This window comes from Capra hircus, chromosome 8 (genome assembly GCF_001704415.2).
Source record: "Capra hircus breed San Clemente chromosome 8, ASM170441v1, whole genome shotgun sequence".
Lineage (NCBI taxonomy): Eukaryota > Metazoa > Chordata > Mammalia > Artiodactyla > Bovidae > Capra > Capra hircus.
The window spans coordinates 9,499,204-9,522,427 of record NC_030815.1 but is presented as its reverse complement, the minus strand read 5'-3'; the positions used below and the strand labels follow the sequence as shown (position 1 = coordinate 9,522,427).

The 23,224-nt window shown below is 37.6% G+C and overlaps 1 protein-coding gene and 1 pseudogene across 9 annotated transcripts in view; both read left to right on the top strand.

The window, feature by feature from the left end:
* Window positions 1-23,224, top strand: part of HMBOX1 (homeobox containing 1) — a 198,498-nt gene that overhangs the window by 148,918 nt on the left and 26,356 nt on the right. The window lies entirely within an intron of this gene.
* Window positions 7,019-10,786, top strand: LOC108636585 (annotated as a pseudogene).

Sequence of the window (23,224 nt, the reverse complement as noted above, 5' to 3'; positions counted from 1 at the left end):
TACTTTTTGTATATGATGTGAAGTAGGGACTCAGCATCATTCTTCCACATGTGAGCCATCCAGCACTGTTGAAAAAATTTTCTTTTTCCACTGATAGTCTTGGCATGCTGTCATGTCAGATCAATTGACTGTATATGTGAGTGTGTTTCTGGACTCTCAGTTCTATTCCATTGATCTATGTATGTCTAGTCTTACAACCTATTTGTAACTCTTGCATTATAGTATTGATAAATTTTGCTTTCTTCTTCTACAAAATTATTTTAGCTATTCTGGGTCCCTTGCATTTCCATATGAATTTTAGGATCACCTTGCCAGTTTTTAATAAGAAGCCAGCTGTAATTTTGATTGGAAAATCCTGTAATCTTCAGTTTGAATTATAAATGGACAGGGAGGCCTGGCGTGCTGTGATTTATGGGATCACAAAGAGTCGGACATGACTGAGCGACTGAACTGAAGAATTAGTTATGTTTTCTCTTGAGAAAAAAAGTGGGAAGGGGGTATGTTACTTTTCATCTGTACCTACTCAAAAGGCCATTAGACAGTGATCAACCTAGTAGAAATTAAGCATGCCTAGGGCCCAGTTGTGGTCTAAATACCATTAGCACTAGGAGAAATGTCTGATTCCAAGCCTGGGGCAGGAATTATAGTGATGAGACTGGACATTGTGTTAAAACAAGAAGGCTACTGCAGATAAGTGAGTGATATCAAAAGAACTCAGGGGCTAACTTGAGACTCCCATTGTCCAAAGAAGGGAATGGTTTGAACACTAGTAATAATAACAATTGTAATATTGAAGCTCATCAAACTGATTAAAAATCTGTTTGTAATAATGATACTAAAAAAATTACTCATCGTACCTAGAGAATTAGCGACCCAACTAAATATTTGAAGGCATGGAGAATATAACCTGCTCTGCACATATGAACTTTGATTTAAAAGTTTTTCCCTGAGGAATGGTTCCAGCTAATAAATGAAAAAGGAATGATTAGAGTTTCATTATTTTGTAAACTCTAAAAGAAATAATCTGACGGTGATCATTGATAGCTGCTAACATCCCATAGAAATAGATAACCAGGCATTATGTACCTCTTAGAGGATATTACCACCACCACCTGTGGAGTATTCTAACAAAATTCAAACTGAATCAAATCACATCTCTAGATCCAGCTGCAAGTTTTTAGGAAATATGAAACAAAGTTTTCTGTTAATCAGTACCATGGAGATTCAAGTCAACCAGATTTTTGACGTGAGAGACCCTAAGCATAATAACTCAGTTTCTTCAAGTGTTTAAACTAAAAACAACTTCAGCCAGGTGAGGAAATTTGAACCCTGACTGGATAAATGGTGATTCTTGTTTCAGTTATGATAATGGCTGCTTATATATAAATGGTGCTGGGTTTATAAAAATTAGGGTTCTTGTCTTTTAGAAACATGTACTGAAATGTACGGAATTCTCCAAACAATACTGGAGTAGTTTAAAAGATTATTATAATATATCATATATAATAATAATATGATAAAATGATATCTGGGATTTACCTCAGAATAATGCAAAGCATGAAGATAGGGGCAAGGGTGTGTACAAAACAGGTGTGGTGTCAGTAAGTTACTGATTCTTACAGTTGGATGATGTTTAACTGGGGGTTCATGGTTCTCTATACTTTTGTAGATAGATTATATGCGTGTTAAAGGACAATCTAAATTTTGGGTCAAATCACATGGAACTAGGAGAAATGTAAAGCCTTCATATATCACAAAAACTCAACTATACAGTGTTATCTAATAGTAACATTTACTTGATAAATATTTGCTTGTCAATGCAGTGACAGCAGTACAGTGGTGAACATTGTAAACTTGTTCCTAGAGAGTCAGGTTGGAGAGACAGAAGTTAATGAATTAATCATACAAATCAAGGTAAAATTGTGATTGTAATACATGTATGAAGGAAAGGGACATTGTGCTTCAAGATCTTATAATGGGGGATAGGTAATTTAGGGCTTCCCTGGTGGCTCAGGTGGTAAAGAATCTGCCTGCAATTCAGGAAACCTAGGTTTGAATCCTGGGCCAGGAAGATACCCTGGAGAAGGGAATGGCAAACTACTCCAGTATTGTTTGGAGAATTCTGTGAACAGAGGAGCTTGGCCTGGTGGCCTACGGTCCACAGGTTGGCCAAGAGATGGACATAATTTAATTAGGTCGAAAGGAAGTGGGGGCCTTCCCTGATAGCTCACTTGGTAAAGCATCTGTTTGTAGTGCAGGAGACCCTGGTTCGAATCCTGAGTTGGGAAGATCTGGTGCAGAAGTGACAGGCTATCCACTCCAGTATTCTTGGGCTTCCCTTGTGGCTCAGCTGGTAAAGAATTTGCCTGCAATGCGGGAGACCTGGGTTCGATCCCTGGGCTGGGAAGAGCCCCTGGAGAAGGGAAAGGCTACCCACTCCAGTATTCTGGCCTGGAGAATTCCATAGACTCTGAAGTCCATGGGGTCACAAAGAGTCAGACATGACTGAGCAACTTTTACTATCACTTTCAAAGGAAGGGGGAAAATATTGCAGATAGAAAAGAGAACTATATTCATGTAGAACTGTGCTCTCTGATGGTGGCCAGCTGTGGCTATTTATATTTAAATCATATAAACTTTTAAAGGTTTAAAATTCAGTTCCTTAGTCACACTAGCCACATTTCAAGCACCCCATAGTCAAATATGGTTACTGACTATAGTTTTAGACAGCACAGATATGTAACATTTCTATCATCACAGAAAAGTTTGATGGGCAGCTCCAATATAGACCAACTGTATCTCATCTCCAACAGAAAAATAATGGTTAATATTTGACCAATAATGATTTGTTTTTATTTTTCTCTTTACTCAAAATCTTAAGGAATATCCGAATATAAATTAAAACCCAAACATTAAAATATTTCAGAAAATTTTCTGTGTGACCATGATAAAAACATAAATATTTCACTAATTCACATATAAAATTACTATGCTTTTGCATCCTTTTCCACATCTGGCCCTGCTTTTCAAAGTACAAAATTGAATAATTCATCACTTATAATGATGAGTCTTCTGTCTAATTAGCATTCATTCATTCATTCACCTTTTCATTAAACATGTATTTTTTACATACTCCGTTTGGTCTCCTGAGTTGCTTAATTGTAACAGTTGCTTTATACACCCAAACACACATACATACACACACAAATTCCATGCTGTTTATTTGTTAAAGAGACCAAGGTATTTTATCCTGTTGATTTTCCCACATTTTAGATTTGGACAGTTACATCCTCTTAGTGTCTCATTACATGATCCTATATTTTCTGTAGACTGCTAGTTAGAGTCCTGCTTAGATTCTGGTTCAATTCTTTGGCATATAACTGGTGCTTTGTTCTTCCTATTACATCGTGTAAGGAGACACACAATATCTGCTTGTCCCCCCTAATAAGTAGTTGTTGCTCAGTCATGTCCAACTGTTTGCAACCCCCTGAATTGCAGACACCAGGCTTCTCTGTCTTTCACCATCTCCTGGAGCTTGCTCAAACTCACATCAATTGAGCTGGTGATGCCATCCAACCATCTCATCCTTTGTCGTCCCCTTCTCCTCCTGCCTTCAGTCTTTCCCAGCATCAGGGTCTTTTCTAATGAGTCAGCCCTTCACATCAGGTGGTCAAAGTATTGGAGCTTCAGCTTCAGCATCAGTCCTTCCAAATGAATATTCAGGGTTGATTTCCTTTAGGATTGACTGGTTTGATCTTTCCTCTCATTAACTCTCTATTTTAACATCTATTTTTATTTATTTATTTGTTTGACTATACCAGGTCTTAGTTGCATCACAAGGGATCTAGCTCCCTGACCAGGGATTGAATCCAGGCCCCGTACATTGGGAGTGTAGAGTCTTAGTCATTGGTCGACCCAGGAAGTCCCTTCTCATTCAATCTTTAGTTGCCTAGAAATATATTTTCTCACACACTTGGGATGGAGAGATACAATCATCTAAATAATTACAGAACTAAGGAATGAATGCTGTCGTGAAAATGGTTGATTAAATTTATGGGGTCTTGAGACTCAGGCAAGCAGAGGAGAGAGTCAGGAAGGCTTTCCCAAAGTAGTAACATTTTGGCTGCATTTTGATGGGTGATGAATAGAAACTCACCAGTCCGAGAATCATAGAAAGGATAGTATGACATTGGAGACTTTCTGTGGCTGAACATAGGGTTTTTCATCAGGAGCATCTCTACTTAGGACTTCATCATACTATGCACTCTATAATTAAATAAGACCAGGCTTAATTAAACTATAGCTTTGGTGTTCAGGCTTTATCAGAAAGGAGATATACCTGATCAGATTGGTCTATTTGATAATGTCAGTAGGAGTATGGAAGATGGGCAAGACATCAGCCAGCTCAGTATGTATTTGAACTTATACCACATACCTAGAGCCAGGGTAAAATAAATCTAAGTTGTAGTATCTGCCCTCAAAAATCTTGGTAATAATGGCTTTACATTTTACCATAGGATTCTGTAGTGTATAATTATTGATCTTATTGATAATTATTTTGCATGATAAGTGAATTTATTTAATCTTCACAATTCTGTACTATGGAATTTTATTATTTATAATTTATATATATATGTGCTTCAGAGGAAAAAAGTGACTAGCTTATATGTAAATGGGTTGAGGAGGGATATTTGGAGGCTGTTAGGGTAACCTATGCATCAGTGATGAGGGCCCAAATTAATAATATTAAAGCAAAAGGAAAGAAAGTAGATAGAAGACAGTAGATATCAGAAAAAAATTGCAGGAAAAAAATCAACCTAACCTAGTTACAGATTTAACACAGAGATAACAGAGCAGGCAGTATAAAATAATTTAGCAGTGGTGATGCTCAAAGAGCATTTATCTGGGAGATACCCTCTGCACCATTAGAAAATAGTTTGACTTTGGTCAAATCATTTAATGTCTCTTAACCCCCCTCACCATATTTATAAAAAGAAGAGTTAAGTACTATGATAGATAGTCATACAAACTTATGGTTTAGTCCCATTTTCACTTATATTATTCTTTGGAAATTAGTTTTCTGTAAAATGAAGTTGGTTATTATTAGAGTCAAATGAGATAATATATGTAAAACACATAGTAGCATGCCTTTCTCATAAGCAGTATTGAACACATGTTCTCTTTCTACCTAAATTGCTTCCACTAAGAGCTCTGACTGTGAGATCACCTCGAGATCTCTGTATGAGCAGATTTCAGTGGCCCTAGACATGGAGATTCAGGGGTCATCAGTGGAGTAGAAACAGATAGAGCCATAAGTCAGAATGTACCATTTATACATTCATCTCTTCTCTTTCTGTGTCTTCATTTATACTGTGTCTGCATTTTGAGAAGAGTTATGAAGAGTTAAATATGGCTCCAGAAAAACTAAAACCCTTCTGACTGATCTCATTTGAAATCCATGACCATGAGCCTCAAGTGGATCTCTAATTCTGCCAGACAGTCATACTGTACCTTCCTGGTTCATTCTTTCCCACTCTCCTAAACCATTATTTTCACACTTTATTCTCTCTGCAGTCTCCCCATCCTGTCACACAATGATCTTTCTTCTCATTTAAATGAGGAAAGTGAAGGATTTAGAGGAGAATTTCACTAACTACCCTGCTGTTCATATGTATCACAGACAGACTGTTTCACTACTCCTTACCATCCCTGCAGCACTTCACTAATAGTCCTGAGCACATATCTTAGTGGTGCCTGCCTTACAGTAGATTTATATAGGTTTAAATAAAGATACTGATATAATTAATACACAGGCTTCCCTGATATAGACATAGATATATAGATAGATCACCTTTTTGTTGGCCTTTTTCCACTTCTCTGACCTCATTGCATTGTCTGTACCACATATTTGACTTTTAAAATATCTAGTTCCAGAAACATTTGTCACAAAAGACAGTGTTGTATGATTCCATTTATATGAAATACTCAGAATAAGTAGATATACAGACAGAAAGTAAATATGTGGTTTCCCAGGGCAGGGGAGATTAGGGACATTGTGGGGGAGGATGAAGACTAAGGAAAGAGTGTTGGGTTTCCTTTTGGGGTGATGGAAATTTCTAAAACTGATTGTGATAATGCTTGCCCAACTCTGGATATACTAAAAGCTACTAAACTGTACAATTAAAATGGGTGAATTTTGGGGTATATAGCTTTTAAAAAAAAGTTATTTAGCACAGTACTGGGAATTTCACATATATTTATCCTCCACATTTAAGTCTCATAACAGTCCTGGTTTCTTCTTTTTCTACTGAGGCAACCAGGGCTTTTAAGAGGTTGAATACCTTCCCAGGGCCACAAAGCTAATAAGTGGCCTGGCCACATGTAGAACTTAGACAGTGCTTCCGATAGATTTGAGTTTTCCTTATTAACTAAGAGGAGTATATTTTTATTTGGGTGTACACTGATTGTTTTTAATATATGGACTTTACCTTTGATAATTTTGAAATCTGATGCTAGATTAACATGTGATGCAACCTCCCTTGCTTAGGAGCTTTATGGAGACTGTAAATAGGAAGAGATAAAAATGAAAAAATGATTGATAATTGTTGAAGCTGGGTAATAGGTACATGGGAGTTCATGAGAATATTATAATTGTGTAGTTTTGAAATTGTTGTAATCATAAAGAGTTTTGTTATTAAAAAATAACAAAAAAATAACACGGAGACTTGACTAAGATTTTGATGGACAAAACAGAATTAGATAATTGACTAATATTCTTTCAGTCATTTATTTATAGAGCGTCTGTTGTGTGCTAGCACTGAGCCAGGCTTACCTCAAGTGGTTTACATATTCACAAAGGGAAAGAGCATCATCTGTATCATATATCTGAAATCCCTACAGATACAAATAACATAATGTAAGACTCAAATGTGATTTTTATTCAGCAAACCTAACTGTCCCTTTGTTCGTCCATTCAACAGAGGTATGAGGCCGAGTGCTAGGGATGTAGCAGGTGGATATGTTTGAGGGTGAAGACACAGAGGATGACGGATGGAGTAGACCTGAAGTGTCTTTAGCGTTTACGGTCAGAAGCTGTGAAGGCCTTGCAGCCCAAAAGCAGAGCATGTGATGACTCTTTCCCTTTTAACCTTTCCGCCTTTGGTACTGGGGATTCTTTCAGTTTTAGATGCAGGTGTGTCTTCAGAGTGTTTGGATATTTGACTGAGACACAAAAGAATGATACCTGACTACTGTGCCTGTTCTGGTTCAAGGGAGAAAGGTGGAAGAAATCTTGAGTCTCCTTATATAGGTTTTTCAGCTCAGTTAACCAAGATAGAGCAGCAACAACTTGAAGAAAGCTTTGACTAGACACAGGAATAAGTAAGAGCACCCTGGGACGTGTAGACCAATAGTACCCTCTTTGGAGCCATATATATGTTTATAGATTGCTTCAGCTGTTATTTTTCATTAAGAGTAGCCAAATGATGAGTCTGTACCTGGGTGTGTCCAAGAAAATGAAGGCAAAATGAATCTCTCTGTGTGTGTTTGTAATTAAGACTATTTCATGTGTTTTTTCTTTTTTTTACAGAAACAGTACACCTATGATTTGTTTTTTGTTCCTTTTAGATTTTTTTCATGCTCATCTTCAGTGAGCTACTATAAAACAAAATTGTTACTTAAGCCCAGAACCCTCTGAAATTATAAGGAAAACATTTTTTGTTGTTGTAACCTTTATCAACTTCCAAAACAACTTCAGAAAATTAATCCAAGTTATTCTCCCCAACAGGCAAAGAATCAGTATTAAAAATTTCAGCTTGAGTGTCTCTTCCCCTCAGATTTAAGAATCTGAAAATCATTTCTTCAGATAAAAGTTCCTCCTTAAGAACAAAAATAACTTCATAGCCACAATACTATAACATACCAAAATTATATCTTAGCTCTAAATTTGCTGTCACTTCTATTAAGCTGACATCTTATACAGTCTGAATGTGAAATCTGAAGCAGAGACCTGGGTCTAGTGCATTTTATATAAGTCTATTGTACATCCTGGGAGAATCAGCATAGAAGAGACAAATATGTTTGTAAAGTGTGTTTCTAGAATGTTACTTGAGGTTTCTGTAATTTAATTCTCTTGGTCTTTACAGCATTTTGGAATTCTTCCCAGGACAGTTTATTAGTACTTGGATTTTGGTTTCAGTCTCTTTCCTTTCTCCTTTTTACTTTTAATTTTTTCAGTGAGTACTTGGACTGTGAAGGTTAGGAAGACCAATAGTTCCAGAAACTAAGCTCTATATTTAACTGCAGACTGGGTGTGGCTCAAAAATTGCAATGCAAGCTTGCTAGTATTTTGCCAGTCATCAAAACCCTGACCTGCAGGGAACATTGCTTTTTCTAGTCTTCTGACTCTGAAATATGCTGAATTTTCATGATATATGGTGTGCACTTTTGTATGTGTAAATAAAATAAAGAGAGGGTCACATAGGTTTAAACTTGAAGTGGTTCTGGAAGACTTGTTTCATCTGTGTTTTTTTATGGTAACCTCAAATGATATTAACCTGCCCCTATATTCATGGTACCACTTCCCATTATCCTTTTATTACTTTTAATTACCACTGTACAATTTAAAAATTTGTTACACAGGAAGTCTTCTCCACTACATCCTTCATTCATGAAGCCACATTTTCTTTTAATGTTTTTATTTTGCTTGGCTTTATATAATTTAGTATTTCCTAATTACCATTATAAAATGGAGAAATAACTGCTTGTTCTCCTAGTAAAAATTTCCATCAATTAAAAAAACACTCTTGTCTCTTGAGGAGAATCCTATTACTTAGTAAAAGGGAAAAATAATCAACTTTTCCTCTTTGGCAGTATCCTTTTGTGTCCTTGTGTAGGGTAGCTTCCAGAATCATTTGGTGTCATTCATATTATACAGATATCCACGGAATAAGAGACCCTGCTCATTTCAGTAAGATTATACCTAGCCAGAAAAAAATTTGGAGCAGAAGTACTTATAAGTGCTTTCCTAATATTGCTTTTCCGAGAGATTGAGACCCGTCCAGATGTTTCTTTAAATGACAACTCGTATCATGTGAACAATAAGGGGACTGTTTTGCCTTTGTTATACAAAAATATATAAATTGCATCTGCCGACCACTGATTTGGTTTAACCAACATTTAAGAACCTTCTCATGATTTCATTTGCTTGTATTTAGTCACCATTTGTGCAGAGAATCAAGAAAAGACCCTAAAGATCATCTAGTTCAAAGTTTGTTTTTTAAAACAAGAATTAAGAAGTTAATTAAATTAGCTAAACTCCAGAAGAAATGAGTTTCAGTTGTTTATTCTGAACCCATAACCATGTGAACTGTAGAATCTTTTTGTTAAACTTTCCGTTCTTTCGCTTTTTTATTCTTGTTAGATAAACATTTATTGTCTGCTGTGTGCTAAGTCATATGCTAAGAATTGAGATGCAGAGATGAATAAAACAGAAATCCTTATTGCATTTAACTTTCTTCCAGTCTGTATTTCTTTATTCATCTCTCATTTCTCTTAGGCCCTCTTAATCTTCCTTTTTACCCTCCTAAATTCCTTTGGATATCTTTCTCAAGATACCTCACTTTCTGTTCTTTATCTTGCCAGAGTGTTTTCTTTCTTTTTTTTTTCTTTTTTCTTCTCATACTTTCTTTTAAGTATGCTTCCTGCCCGCCTTTTATTCTCAAAACTGCACTGCTGTATGATTCTGAATAATTTCTTGATATGTGTGGAGCCTTTGTTCTTACTAAGGCTCAGTGACTTTCGATAGGAAAATACTTCTCACACTAGAAGTAAATCTTTGAAAACTAGTCGCTTTGTATAACTACATGAATGAATAGACTAGCTTCAAAGAACAAAATCACCTCCATGATAGCCAAGTTCTATGAGAAGACCAGTTATCTAGAATTTCATTTATACACACACAACCCCACACACATTATATATACACACACATATATATAAAATCTCCACATAATTTATCTCAGTACCTTGTTTGGTGGTCAGCTTGTATTTCGGTCCCTTATTATCTCTGTTTCTAGTATTGAAATAACTTAAGGTTATTACAACCTGAAAAGGCAAAGAAATCATTGTTCACCTACCTTTTATCAGTCAAGGTAATGAGAGAATTACTTCCTTCTTCCTTATAAAATGAAAAAACTAAAAACATTTCTCACTGCTTAGGAAAAGTTTACTTCTCCTATTTTTCATTTCTCCAAGAGTAAAACTTCCTTTAGTATTTTACAATATTAGCAAAAAAATTTGCACCTCATTTTCATCTTTCTGCGCTGCGTGGACACCCGCCGGTGGGGGAAGAAACAGCTCTGCCGCCCTTCGCTTCGTTTGTTGGGCTTCTCTTTCGGAGTCCTGGCGCCGGCGCTATGGAAGGGGCTGGTGGGCAGCCCTGGCCCGCGCAGCCTTTTCCGCTGTGCAGCATCCTTCTTATATGCGATTAACAGAAAAGGAAGATGAATCACTGCCAATAGATACAGTTCTTCAGACACTTCTGGCCTTTGCAGTTACCTGTTATGGTACAGTTCATATTGCAGGGGAGTTTAAAGACATGGATGCCACTTCAGAACTAAAAAATAAGACATTTGACACACTAAGGAATCACCCATCACTTTATTTATTTAATCATCGTGGTTGAGTACTGTTCCGGCCTTCGGATACAACAAATTCTTCAAACCAAGATGGATTGTCCTCTAACACATCACTGAAGTTACAAAAACTTGAATGACTGCGTTGTTAAGATTTTTACAAATTATAATAACAGGACAGGACACAAAGCTGGAATATTGGAGTTTGGGATACAAAACACTCCCCTATCAGTATTTTATTGATCGCTCAGACCTAATTTTAAAAGTCCATGACCCTTATTTGTACACTAAGTTATTAATGCAGTATAAGTTATCTGTGAAATGAGTCTTTGATCTTTCATAGAGAGAATTCTTTTTTCATTTAAAACAAATTCACATTTTTTGTACAAGTCACTGTTTTGAGCACATTTCTTTGAAAAATGTTGATGGTTTTGTAATTATTTATTTCCTTAGATTCCTTTTGCACTACAGTTTTTAGGATCCTTCTGGAAATAGTGTGACTACTGCATTTTGCAGCATGAATGATAGTAAATGGTCTTAAGTTCTTAACAACAAATGGATTTCTCTAAAGAGACCAAAATGGTGACTTACCAGTTTTTCTTATGCTCCCTAAAAAGTGGCTCTGCTTCAGCAGATACTTGCCAGTTTTTAATTTATCCATGACTTCTCACCCTACCCCACTCCCATATACCTCCTAACATCAGCTGTCTTGTTTCATCACTTCTCCAGGGTTCAGTGTGCAGTGAGCAATTTTTGTGTCAGAAATCCCTTGTCATAACAAATAGATTTAACAAACTCAACTTAAAGCTACCTGTGTTCTCTTCATATATCTGTGAAAAGATGTCCCTAATTGATTATGTAGTGTAAGAATAGTTGAGGATAGACCAGAAAGACTTATCTGTGAATTAATTATCCTGCCTGTGTAGAAGAACGGTGATCACTGAAGAAAACTGATTAGTTGTTACTAGCCAGTTTAACTTATTCAAAGCCTCTGTTATTTTATTGCATACTAAACTAGTGAATTAATTGAAAAAGGCAACGGCACCCCACTCCAGTACTCTTGCCTGGAAAATCCCATGGACGGAGGAGCCTGGTAGGCTGCAGTCCATGGGGTCGCGAAGAGTCGGACACGACTACGCGACTTCACTTCACTTTCATCTTGTTACGTTGCTGCTGAATTGAGGGCACTAGGTAAAGAGAATATCTTTTTCATATCTAGTATCAGAGGCCATGTGTCTGACCAAGATAGCAACTTTGGATAGGAAATTCAGAGAATTTGTTTTCAACTTCTTTACATTTAACTATGACAACTTTTTGGCAAGTCACTAATTATTTCATGGAACATAGTGGTAAACTAACAGATATGACCTATGTAATTTCAGAGAGAAATGTGAATGAAATAATATTAAGCAATAGAATAAAAATTACATTACTACAATAATGAAAAAGGAATAAACATAAAGATTGGGAGCAGCAATAAAAATTTTAAGTACATGGTTTGCCCTAAATGTCCAACAGTTTGTACATTTGAGGTTACTTTTTGTCTTTCTGTTTGTTTCTGATACTATAGTGGTTAAGAACACAGACTTTTTTTTAAGTTATTTAGTGTAATTGATCTATAGCATTGTGTTAATTTCTACTGTACAGCACAGTGATTCAGTTATACCTTTACATATATTCTTTTTTCATATTCTTTTCCATTATGGTCTTTCATAGGATACTGAATATAGTTCCCTGGGTTGGGAAGATCCCCTGGAGAAGGGCATGGCAACCCACTCCAGTATTTTTGCCTGGAGAATTCCATGGAAAAGGAGTCCATAAGGGTCAAAAAGAGTCAGACCTGACTGAAGCAATGTAGCATTCATGCCCATGTTATAGAGCGGGACCCCGTTGTTTATCCATTCCATATATGTTGGTTTGCACCTGCTAGTCCCAAACTCCTAATCCATCCCTTCTCTACCCCTGCTCCCTCTTTGGTTACTGTAAGTTTGTTTTCTGTCTGTGAGTCTGTTTCTGTTACATAGATAGGTGTATTTGTCATATTTAGATTCTGTATATAAGTGATATCATATGGCATTTGTCTGTCTTTTTCTGACTTAGCTCACTTAGTATGTGAAGTACTTATTTCATTTAGTAATCTCTAGGTCCATCCATCTGCAAATGGCATTATTCCATTCTTTTTTTGGCTGAGTAGTATTGTGTCCCCCACATCTTGTGTATCCATTCACCTGTTGATGGACATTTAGGTTGTTTCCATGCTTGGCTATTGTAAATAGTGCTGCAGTGAACATTGGGGTGCATGTTTCTTTTTGAATTATACTTCTCTCTGGATGTATGCTCAGGAGTAGGATTGCAGGATCAAAACTTCTGTACTGCTTTCTCTAGTGGCTGCACCATTTGACATTCCCACCAGCAGTGTAGGAGGGTTCTCTTTTCTCCACACCCCCTCTAGCATTTATTATTTGTAGGCTTTTTAAGATGGCCATTCTAACTGGTGTGAGGTGTTACCTCAGTGTAGTTTTCATTTGTATTTCTCTAATAATTAGTGATGTCGAACATCTTTTTATGTGCTTGTTAGCCATCTCTCTTCTTTGGAGGAATGTCTGTTTAGGTCTTCTGCCCATTTTTTGATTGGGTTGTTTGTTTTATTTTTGTTAGTGAGCTGTTGTATATTTTGGAAATTAAGCCTTTGTTAGTCACATCGTTTGCAAACATTTTCTACATTCCGTAGGTTGTCTTTTTGTTTTGTTTATGGTTTCCTTTGCTGTGCGAAAAGCTTTTAAGTTTGATTAGGTCTTGTTTATTTTTGCTTTTATTTCTATTCCCTTGGGAGACCGATCTAAGAAAACATTGGTACAATTTATCTCAGAAAATGGTTTGCCTATGTTCTCTTGTTAAGAATTTTTTGGTCCCATGCCTTATATTTTAAGTCTTTAATCAATTTTGAGTTTATTTTTATATATAGTGTGAGAGTGTATTCTAACTTCATTGATTTACATACCATTATGCAACTCTCCCAGGACCACTTGCAGAAGAGACTATCTTTTCTCTGTTGTATATTCATGCCTCTTTTGTGGAAGATTAATTGATGGCAGGTGTGTGGGTTTATTTCTAGGCTCTCTATTCTGTTCTATTTTTTAATCCATATGTCTGTTTCTATACAAATACCATGCTGTTTTGATTACTGTAGCTTTGTAGTATTCTTTGAAGTCTGAGAGGGTTATGCCTCCTGTTGTCCTTTTCCCTCAAGATTGCTTTGGGAATTCTGGGCCATTAATGGAAGAACATGGAATTTTTAGTTAGAAGGACTGGGGTTCTGGTCTCAACTATCTTACTCACTAGGTGTGTATCCTTAGACAAATTCCTTGCTGTAAAATGACAATGGCAGTCATACCTATCACATAGGAATGCTGTGATTTAATACTGAACAGTAGTGCATGTAAAGTACTACCCACGGTGCATGACACACAGAGCAGGTATTTAATAAGTACAGTCCTACTAGAAAAGTGAGAGCTTTCAAAGAATCCTGGGTTTCTTCAAGTGGAATTTTCTGAAGAGTTACCATTTTCCTAAGCCTCAGCCAATAAAAGTCTATTTAGCATTTCTTTACTCAAAAGAAAGTCATTAATCACCTCTGTGCCATTCACTGCACGAGTGCTGAAGCATATTTAAAGATAAGATTTTACCCTAGTAAGTGTCAGTCTAGAGGAGGAGTCTGGTTTTAAAATACAGAAGAGACAGGCACCAAGTCCAGCAGGACACAGAGGAGAATGGTGTGCGGAAGGGCCCCACAAGGTGACTGAAGCGAGGCCCTAGAGGGCGGAAGTCTGGGAGAAGGAAGAGCAGCGTTCTCGGCAGTGGAAGCAGTATATGCAAAGGCACAGACACGGGCAAAATTAGGTAACTGGAGTATATGGAGCCAGGCGGGAAATGAGGCTGGGGTTGCAGCCAGACTCTGGAAAACCCTTATATTGCCACAGTTGCAACATCTGTCTTCCTCAGGCATTCATATTTGCATCCATCCGAAATACGGTTGTTCTCAAAACCTCTTAAGCCATTGTTTAGGCTATCTGTGCCACTGTCCGCTCACATGTAAAGCGTTGACAATAGTCCTTTTATGACAAGGACTCAAATTATTTGTGGGGATGGGGGTGGGTCTTTATGTCTAATATCTGTAAAACATCCTAGGAATCAAAAAGTTGAAATTGTTTCAGGAATTTTGTCCTTTCACTGCTGAGGGCCTGGATTTGTTCCCTGGTCGGGGAACTAAGATCCTACAGGCTGCATGGCACATCTGAAGGAAATAAAAAACTGAAACTTTTGAAAATCTTCTCAGCCTTCCTTTTAAAAGACAGGAGCCAAAGTGATACTCCCTTTTCTATGTGGCAAGGAAATATGTTGAAATTCCAGCCTGTTTCACTTCAACTTTTTGACCCATTGTTTTTCCCTGCTAAAATTTTTATTATAAAGGTGGATTATTATAAAATTATAAAACCCAGTTTTCCTACTGACTTCTGTTATAGCAGTACATTGTTAGGAAAAAAATGTGAGCCATAACTTTACCAGAATGAATTATTTCATCATCTGTTAAGTAAATTTTACTGGGTACTTCAGTGACATAGTTCATATGCCCCTGCAGCCTAGGGTTTGGATACAGCCAGCTGGCTCAGAGGCAAGCAGAGTGCTCTGCATAAAGTCAAACATCGGTAAGTGTTGCCTGAACTTGATGGAACTGACTACTTAAGAAGACTCTACTACAACTGAAACAATATTAGAAAATGGTGGTTTCCATCTCCTCCACCAGACATATTAGACTTAGGGAGAGTATAGAGTAATACAATATTTTCTGATTTTGTTAAATTGTGAGGCATTGAATTCAATAATGAACAATAATTTGATTATTTAAACTGATCCACTAAAAATGACTCGGAAACAGAAGAAAATTTACTTCTCAATGCCTCAATGTCATTTTTCCTTAGCCTGATCATTGTATTATTTTCCCCTGACAGAAACAGCTCTGTGGGGCTTGAATTAGGTCCTGTAGAATCTAAGGGTTGTCTTGCCTTCACTGCAGCCCCTGGCAAGCTGGTCTTCCTTTTCCTCTCTTCTGATGTCATTGCTGTTCTCGCATAGAAAATGCTGCAAGAATACATTATAAATTTTGGAATTAATGGATGCTGGAAGATGAATTTTAAAAAGAGTTTAACTTCTTTAATACTCCTTATGGAATGACTCGGGTAGAACATAATGAACTACACCTCCCGTATCTCTGCAAATAGAAGGAAGTTCTTAACATTTATATAAGACAGCAACAGCCTGAACATGACCTCATTTCAATCCATTAGACTATTTGAGGAAGAAAACAACAAAACTTTCCCACTTATTGACAAGTAAAGTTATCCCAATCCATTTCTCATAGCCAGTAAGAAGATGAACTGTCCTTAAATGCATTTTAAAATTGGCAAATTACACTTCCTGGTTCCTCTTTGGTCAACCAGAAATAGCCAGAAGAGAAATTATCATGATTTTTTTTTTTTTTGAGGCAGATTAAAAATTCTCCCCATCCTTATTTGGAATATGTGCCAGCAGTTTTATTTGGTGCAAACAACAGACCCCTCATCTCTCTAGTCCCTGAGCCAATTCAACCAGACAAAAGACTCCGTTTTCCTCATGTTGGCCTGTGGCCACAGTTTACAAAGAAATGAAGTATAGTTGGGTAAGTATTGGTGTTGTATGTAATGAATCACCAGTGAAGATATGATTCATCCCAGAAGCAGAATTATATGCATCATATTATAAAAATTAATACTGATGGAGATCAGTTTATAGACTAACTGGAAAATATTCACAGAAAATGAGTGAGCTTTTTCTTTTATAAACTCAACCAACATTTATTGAGGTTCAGTTTCAACAGTTCAGTCGCTCAGACGTGTTCAACTCTTTGCAGTCCCATGGACTGCAGAATGCCAAGCTTTCCTGTCCCTCACCAACTCCTGGAGCTTACTCAAACTCACATCCATCACATTGGTGATGCCATCCAACCATCTCATCCTCTGTCATCCCCTTCTCCTCCTGCCCTCAATCTTTCCCAGCATCAGGGTCTTTTCCAATGAGTCGGTTCTTCGCATCAGGTGGCCAAAGTATTGGAGTTTCAGCTTCAACATCAGTCCTTCCAATGAATATTCAGGACTGATATCCTTTAGGATTGGCTGGTTGGATCTCCTTGCAGTCCAAGGGACTCTCAAGAGTCTTCTCTAACACCACAATTCAAAAGCATCAGTTCTTCGGTGCTCAGCTTTCTTTTTATAATCCAACTCTCACATCCATACGTGACTACTGGAAAAACCATGGCTTTGACTAGATGGACGTTTGGTGGCAAAGTAATGTCTCTGATTTTTAATATGCTGTCTAGGTTGATCATAGCTTTTCTTCTAAGGAGCAAGCATCTTTAAATTTCATGGCTGCAGTCACCATCTACAGTGATTTTGGAGTCCAAGAAAATCAAGTCTGTCATCGTTTCCATTGTTTCCCCATCTATTTGCCATGAAGTGATGGGACCAGATGCCATGATGTTAGTTTTCTGAATGTTGAGCTTTAAGCCAACGTTTTCACTCTCCTCTTTCATTTTCATCAAGAGGCTCTTTAGTTTTTCTTCACTTTCTGCCATAGGGTGGTGTCATCTGCATATCTGAGATTATTGATATTTCTCCCGGCAATCTTGATTCCAGTTTGTGTTTCTTCCAGCCCTGCATTTCGCATGATGTACTCTGCATAGAAGTTAGGGTGACAATACAGCCTTCACGTACTCCTTTCCCAGTTTGGAACCAGTCTGTTGTTCCAGTTCCAGTTCTAACTTGCTTCTTAACCTGCATACAGATTTCTCAGGAGGCAAGTTAGGTGGTCTGGTATTCCCATCTCTTGAAGAATTGTCCACAGTTGTTGTGATCCACACAGTCAAAGGACTAGTCAATAAAGCAGAAATAGATGTTTTTCTGGAATTCTCTTGCTTTTTCGATGATGCAGCGGATGTTGGCAGTTTGATCTCTGGTTCCTCTGCCTTTTCTAAAACCAGCTCGAACATCTGGAAGTTCCCGGTTCTCGTACTGTTGATGCCTGGCTTGGAGAATTTTGAGCATTACTTTGCTAGCACGTGAGATGAGTGCAATTGTGCAGTAGTTTGAGCATTCTTTGGCATTGCCTTTCTTTGGGATTGGAGTGAAAACTGACCTTTTCCAGTCCTGTGGCCACTGCTGAGTTTTCCAAATTTGCTGGCCTATTGAGTGTAGCACTTTCACAGCGTCATCTTTTAGGACTTCAAAGAGCTCAACTGGAATTCCATCACCTCCACTAGCTTTGTTTGTAGTGATGCTTCCTAAGGCCCACTTGACTTCTCATTCCAGGATGTCTGGCTCTAGGTGAGTGATTACACCATTGTGATTATCTGAGTCATGAAGATCTCTTTTGTATAGTTCTTCTGTGTATTCTTGCCATCTCTTAATATCTTCTGCTTCTGTTAGGTCCATACCATTTCTGTCCATTATTGTGCTCATCTTTGCATGAGATGGTCCTTTGGTATCTCTGATTTTCATGAAGAGATCTCTAGTCTTTCCCATTCTATTGTTTTCCTCTCTTTCCTTGCATTGATCACTGAGGAAGGCTTATCTCTCCTTGCTATTCTTGGGAACTCTGCTTTCAAATGAGTGTCTCTTTCCATTTCTCCTTTGCTTTTAGCTTCTCTTTTCTCGGCTATTTGTAAGCCCTCCTCAGATTATCATTTTGCAATTTTTCATTTCTTTTTTGGGGGGATGGTCTTGATCACTGCCTCCTATACAATGTCACGAACCTCCGTCCATAGTTCTTCAGGCACTCTATCAGATCTAATCTCTTGAATCTATTTGTTACTTCCACTGTATAATCTTAAGGGATTTGATTTAGGTCATACCTGAATGATCTAGTGGTTTTCCCTACTTTCTTCAATTTAAGTCTGAATTTGGCAATAAGGAGTTGATGATCTGAGCCACAGTCACCCCTAGTCTTATTTTTGCTGACTGTATAGAGCTTCTCCATCTTTGGCTGCAAAGAATATAATCAGTCTGATTTCGGTATTGACCATCTGGTGATGTCCATGTGTAGAGTCTTCTCTTGTGGTATTGGAAGAGGGTGTTTGCTATGACCAGTGCATTCTCTGGGCAGAACTCTGTTAGCATTTGACCTGCTTCATTTTCATACCACTCCTTATGATAGACACTGGTTGGGATATAGTGATTAGCAATACAGATACGGAAGTCATTCTTGATGGAATAGACATTCACAGCACATACCAAGCTTGTCGTGTGTGTTTGGTGTTTGAAGATCTCAAAGTAGTGTAATGTGAACTTGTGGGTAGATATTCTACTTCTGTTTCAGTTGCCTTTTGGTTGAGGAACCATGTATGGACCTTGTAATTTCAGTGATAGCATATAAGAGTGGTCTTTTTGAAAAGCTGCAAACCAACATGGACAACAGATTTCTACATAGAAATCTCAGTCATAATGGTGCCTCGTCCGCATATTCTATTTTATTGGTTCCTACTTTTGTCACACCATCCACTTAAGGACAAACCTATAGTTCTAACCATTTTGAGACTGCCCTATAGTTCCCATCCTTCTGGGGACAGAAACATTAATTTGTCATCAAAATACCTTCCCTGGAACATGACTGTATGCCAGATTTGCTCTAATATCACTGTGAAGAAATTTATTGTGTACAATTAGTAAGATAACCTTTCGGTTCTGACAGTAATGCTGTAAATAGATTGTTTTTGGTCAAGTGTTATCAGAATTAATTTGACTTTTTAAAGGCAATTAAGCAGTCATTTATGTGTATCCTGGGTAGTTTGATTGACTAAACTAAAAACAGCAGCAAACCCATAACACAGGAAATAAAAAAGTAGGTTTAAGAGAAAGTAGCACGTACCTTTAAATACAAGGTATTGTTTCTCCCTCTTCAGAGAGGTATCAGAATAATCCCAACCAGTGAACCTCTGATTCTCTAAAGAATCTAGGCTGTTGTCCATGTTTGGTTTGCTATTTGTTGAGACTCCCCTGAGAGGACAGGTTCTCATTTTAGGTACAGACTATATCCTTTTAGCAAGAGGTGGTCATTTTGTAGAAGTGTAGTATTGATCATAAGAAAAAAGCATGCAGGAACCAGTGGATTGATTTTATCAGTCTTGTTCTATTGATCTTCATATTATAGTAAATTGTTGGTCAGTAGTGTCAGGTTGGTAAAGGGCGAGTTTATAATTCAGTGTTTTATATTTAAAAATAGGCTCTCTGCCTGAGGATTACTTGTACACCAGGTGTAAGAAACTTGCCGATTCCAGATCACCTTGTGTGTATGTTAGTTGCTCAGTCGTGTCTGACTCTGCAAACCTGTGCACTGTAGCCCGCCAGGCTCCTCTGTGCATGGGATTTTCCAGACAAGAATACTGGAGTGGGTAGCCATTCCCTTCTCCAGGGGATCTTCCCTCCCAGGGATCAGACTTGGGTCTCCTGCATTGCAGGCGGATTCTTTACCATCTGGGCCACCAGGGAACCCTCCAGATCACCTTGCAAATCTTTGCTAACTCCTACTAACAAAGGCTGACAAAACAGAGAGGAAGATACAGCTGCTCTCAGCCAGAGGGGAAGCAGAGGCAGCAAGGGGCCTTGACCTCGCCTTGACTGAGATCTGGTAGATGCGGTTCACTCTCCCAGGTAACATGGTTTCCGCCGGTATGAAGTTCACCTAATTATCACTGGCATTTGGACCAGCAAAACCAAACACTGCCCTCTTATGCATGTTCTTTTTCTTATTAAAATAAAATGTAGAGTGAGCAACATTTAATGAATTCAGTGGCATGCAATCGAGAGACATGTCTTAAGAGAAGTACCATTTCTCAGTTGTTTTTCTTTAAGGTGGTTAGAATTTGTCAATTTTACTGTTTTTGCCTGACACCTCCAGAAAATTGCCTACATTCTTCTTTTTCAGTTTTCATAGGACTGATGAGTAAAAAGGTAATACATATTAGAAGGCAAACTTGTTCTACATTGTCACATAGAAACTCACACCAAATCTCTGCTGTGATAGGACTTCGTTTAGGGCTGCATCTTGCTGGACAAATGATAAACCTGTGTTGCTTCTAAGTTTTAGTGATTGGATAAAATGTATTGAACACTCAGTTCCTAAATTCACTGTTACTCTTGAAATCTCTTTATCAAATAGCAAGTAAGTTCTCATGGCAGTTAATGTGCTGCAAATAAATATAACATTTAAACATAGAACCTTTGCAATGAAGGATCTTGGGTGATAAAAATTTTGTCAGGGTACGTTTCATACATGGTATCTATAATTTTGTCATATATGGAATTTTCTTTTTTATATTCATGAAGAAAAGCCATTGTGAGGACTTGGAAGCTTTTTTTGGTGCTGGTGCCTGAAGAGGTACTACTTACTCTTCTACAGTAGGCTGAAGCGAAGTGAAAGTTGCTCACTCCTGTCCAACTGTCTGTGATCCCATGTACTACACAGTCCATGGAATTCTCCAGGCCAGAATACTGGATTTGGTAGCCTTTCCCTTCGCAAGGGGATCTCCCCAACCCTGGGATCAAACCCAGGTCTCCCGTGTTGCAGGCAAATTCTTTACCAGCTGAGCCATAGTTAACTGCTAGATATATCCTTTAAATGTGTATGGACATTGTGTTTCAAAGAAGTCCCAGAGTTTATCAAATTCTCCTGCCCCATTCAGAAAAGGTAGTTCGGTGTTATTATGGTTATTATGGTCTCCAGAGCAATTACGTTTCCCTTCCCAGGAGGAAAAAGCTCTTAGGTGTAGCTGCAGTCCTGGGGCTGCCAAGGGGTTCTCACTAATCTGTCACATTTTTGCTTCTGGGAGCTCTTGTGAAATCTATAGGAGTTTGGTTTAGGTGATTCATTGCTACGGAGATTTGGCATCTTAAAGGACATCTGAAACAATACTATATCATAGCTAAATAATGACCACCATTCCTGTGGGCCCTTTGAGCCAAAGAACTGAGTCAGGAAACTTGAGTTCTGGGCTGTATGACCTTGAACAAGTCAAGTCTCCTTTCTGGTTCTTCATTTGTCAAGTCCATGTCTTCATCTGCAAAATGAAGAGGCTGACTTGGTAATATCTCCTTCCAACTTAAAGTTCTTTGATTCTTTGTAAGAATATACTCTGTGGTATATCTAAATCCATGTGTAATGAACTGTGGTATGGGATTTCATTGCATTTATGAATTAAGATTCCAAAAGTCAGCCTTTCGTATCTGAATCCTTTATAGGTCAGTACTAATTTTTCTACTTAAAGTCTTCCCTTTTCACAGGCTTTTCTATTCTAAAACTTTAAGATGCTGCAAAGTCTCAAAAACTTAGCTTCTTCTGTATTAGGACTCATTTATATTTTAGCTTTTACTTGGTAGGTCATGTGAACCTCCCCAAAGTCTGATTTAGAGGGAGCCATTATTTAAGTCTGTAGAATTAGAAGTGAACCCTTATTCTTAAAACATACATTAGTGTAGAACATCTTTTGTCATACTTTAGTGTGTTCACATAACAGATGTTTAAAGTGTGAATGTTTGTTGCCAAAAAACATTAAGATAGACTAAGACTAAGACATCTATTTAAAAATAATTGTGTGCAGTTCTATTTTGTTCACGCTTTGGGAGAGCAAACTTTATTTTCAAATAATGCTATTTTGATTACAAAATTAGTACATACTCACTACATAAAAAATGGAGAAATGCAGGAAAATGTAAAGAAGAACATTGAAATGCCCTTAACACCACAGATAATCATTAATATTTTGGTGTGTTTCTTTTCAGCCATTTTTCTGTTATGTATGTATCTGCATATCTTCTAAACAGAAGAAGGTTGTATAAGAATATACTATAATTTTTTACATGCTGCTGCTGCTAAGTCGCTTCAGTTGTGTCTGACTCTGTGCAACCCCATAGACGGCAGCCCACCAGGCTCCTCCGTCCCTGGGATTCTCCAGGCAAGAACACTGGAGTGGGTTGCCATTTCCTTCTCCAGTGCATAAAAGTGAAAAGTGAAAGTCAAGTCACTCAGTCGTGTCCAACTCTTAGCGACCCCATAGACTGTAGCCTACCAGGCTCCTCCATCCATGGGATTCTCCAGGCAAGAGTACTGGAGTAGGGGGCCATTGCCTTCTCTAAATTTGCTACCTAGTCCTCTGCATTTCGACATGTGTGTTGACAGCTGTGTCTAGCTCAGGTCCTTACTTCATAACTGCTTATGTTGCCAGTTTGTAAATAGATACAGGGATGGTAAAAGAAAGAAAAGTATTTTGAAAAGCAGTTTTTAAAAAAAATTAATCAGTTAGGTTTTTGTAATACTACATAACCCCGTTTATTTTTATCTTGGGTAATTTTTTATTAGAAAATTAATAGTAACAGATTATAAACTATTGTCAAGAAGAAAATAACATTTACAGTCATAAATAACCACGAAAAATATTTTGGTACATTTACATTTAGTATTTCTATCTATGTGTACTTTAAAAATGATTAGAATAAGGCATCTGGTTT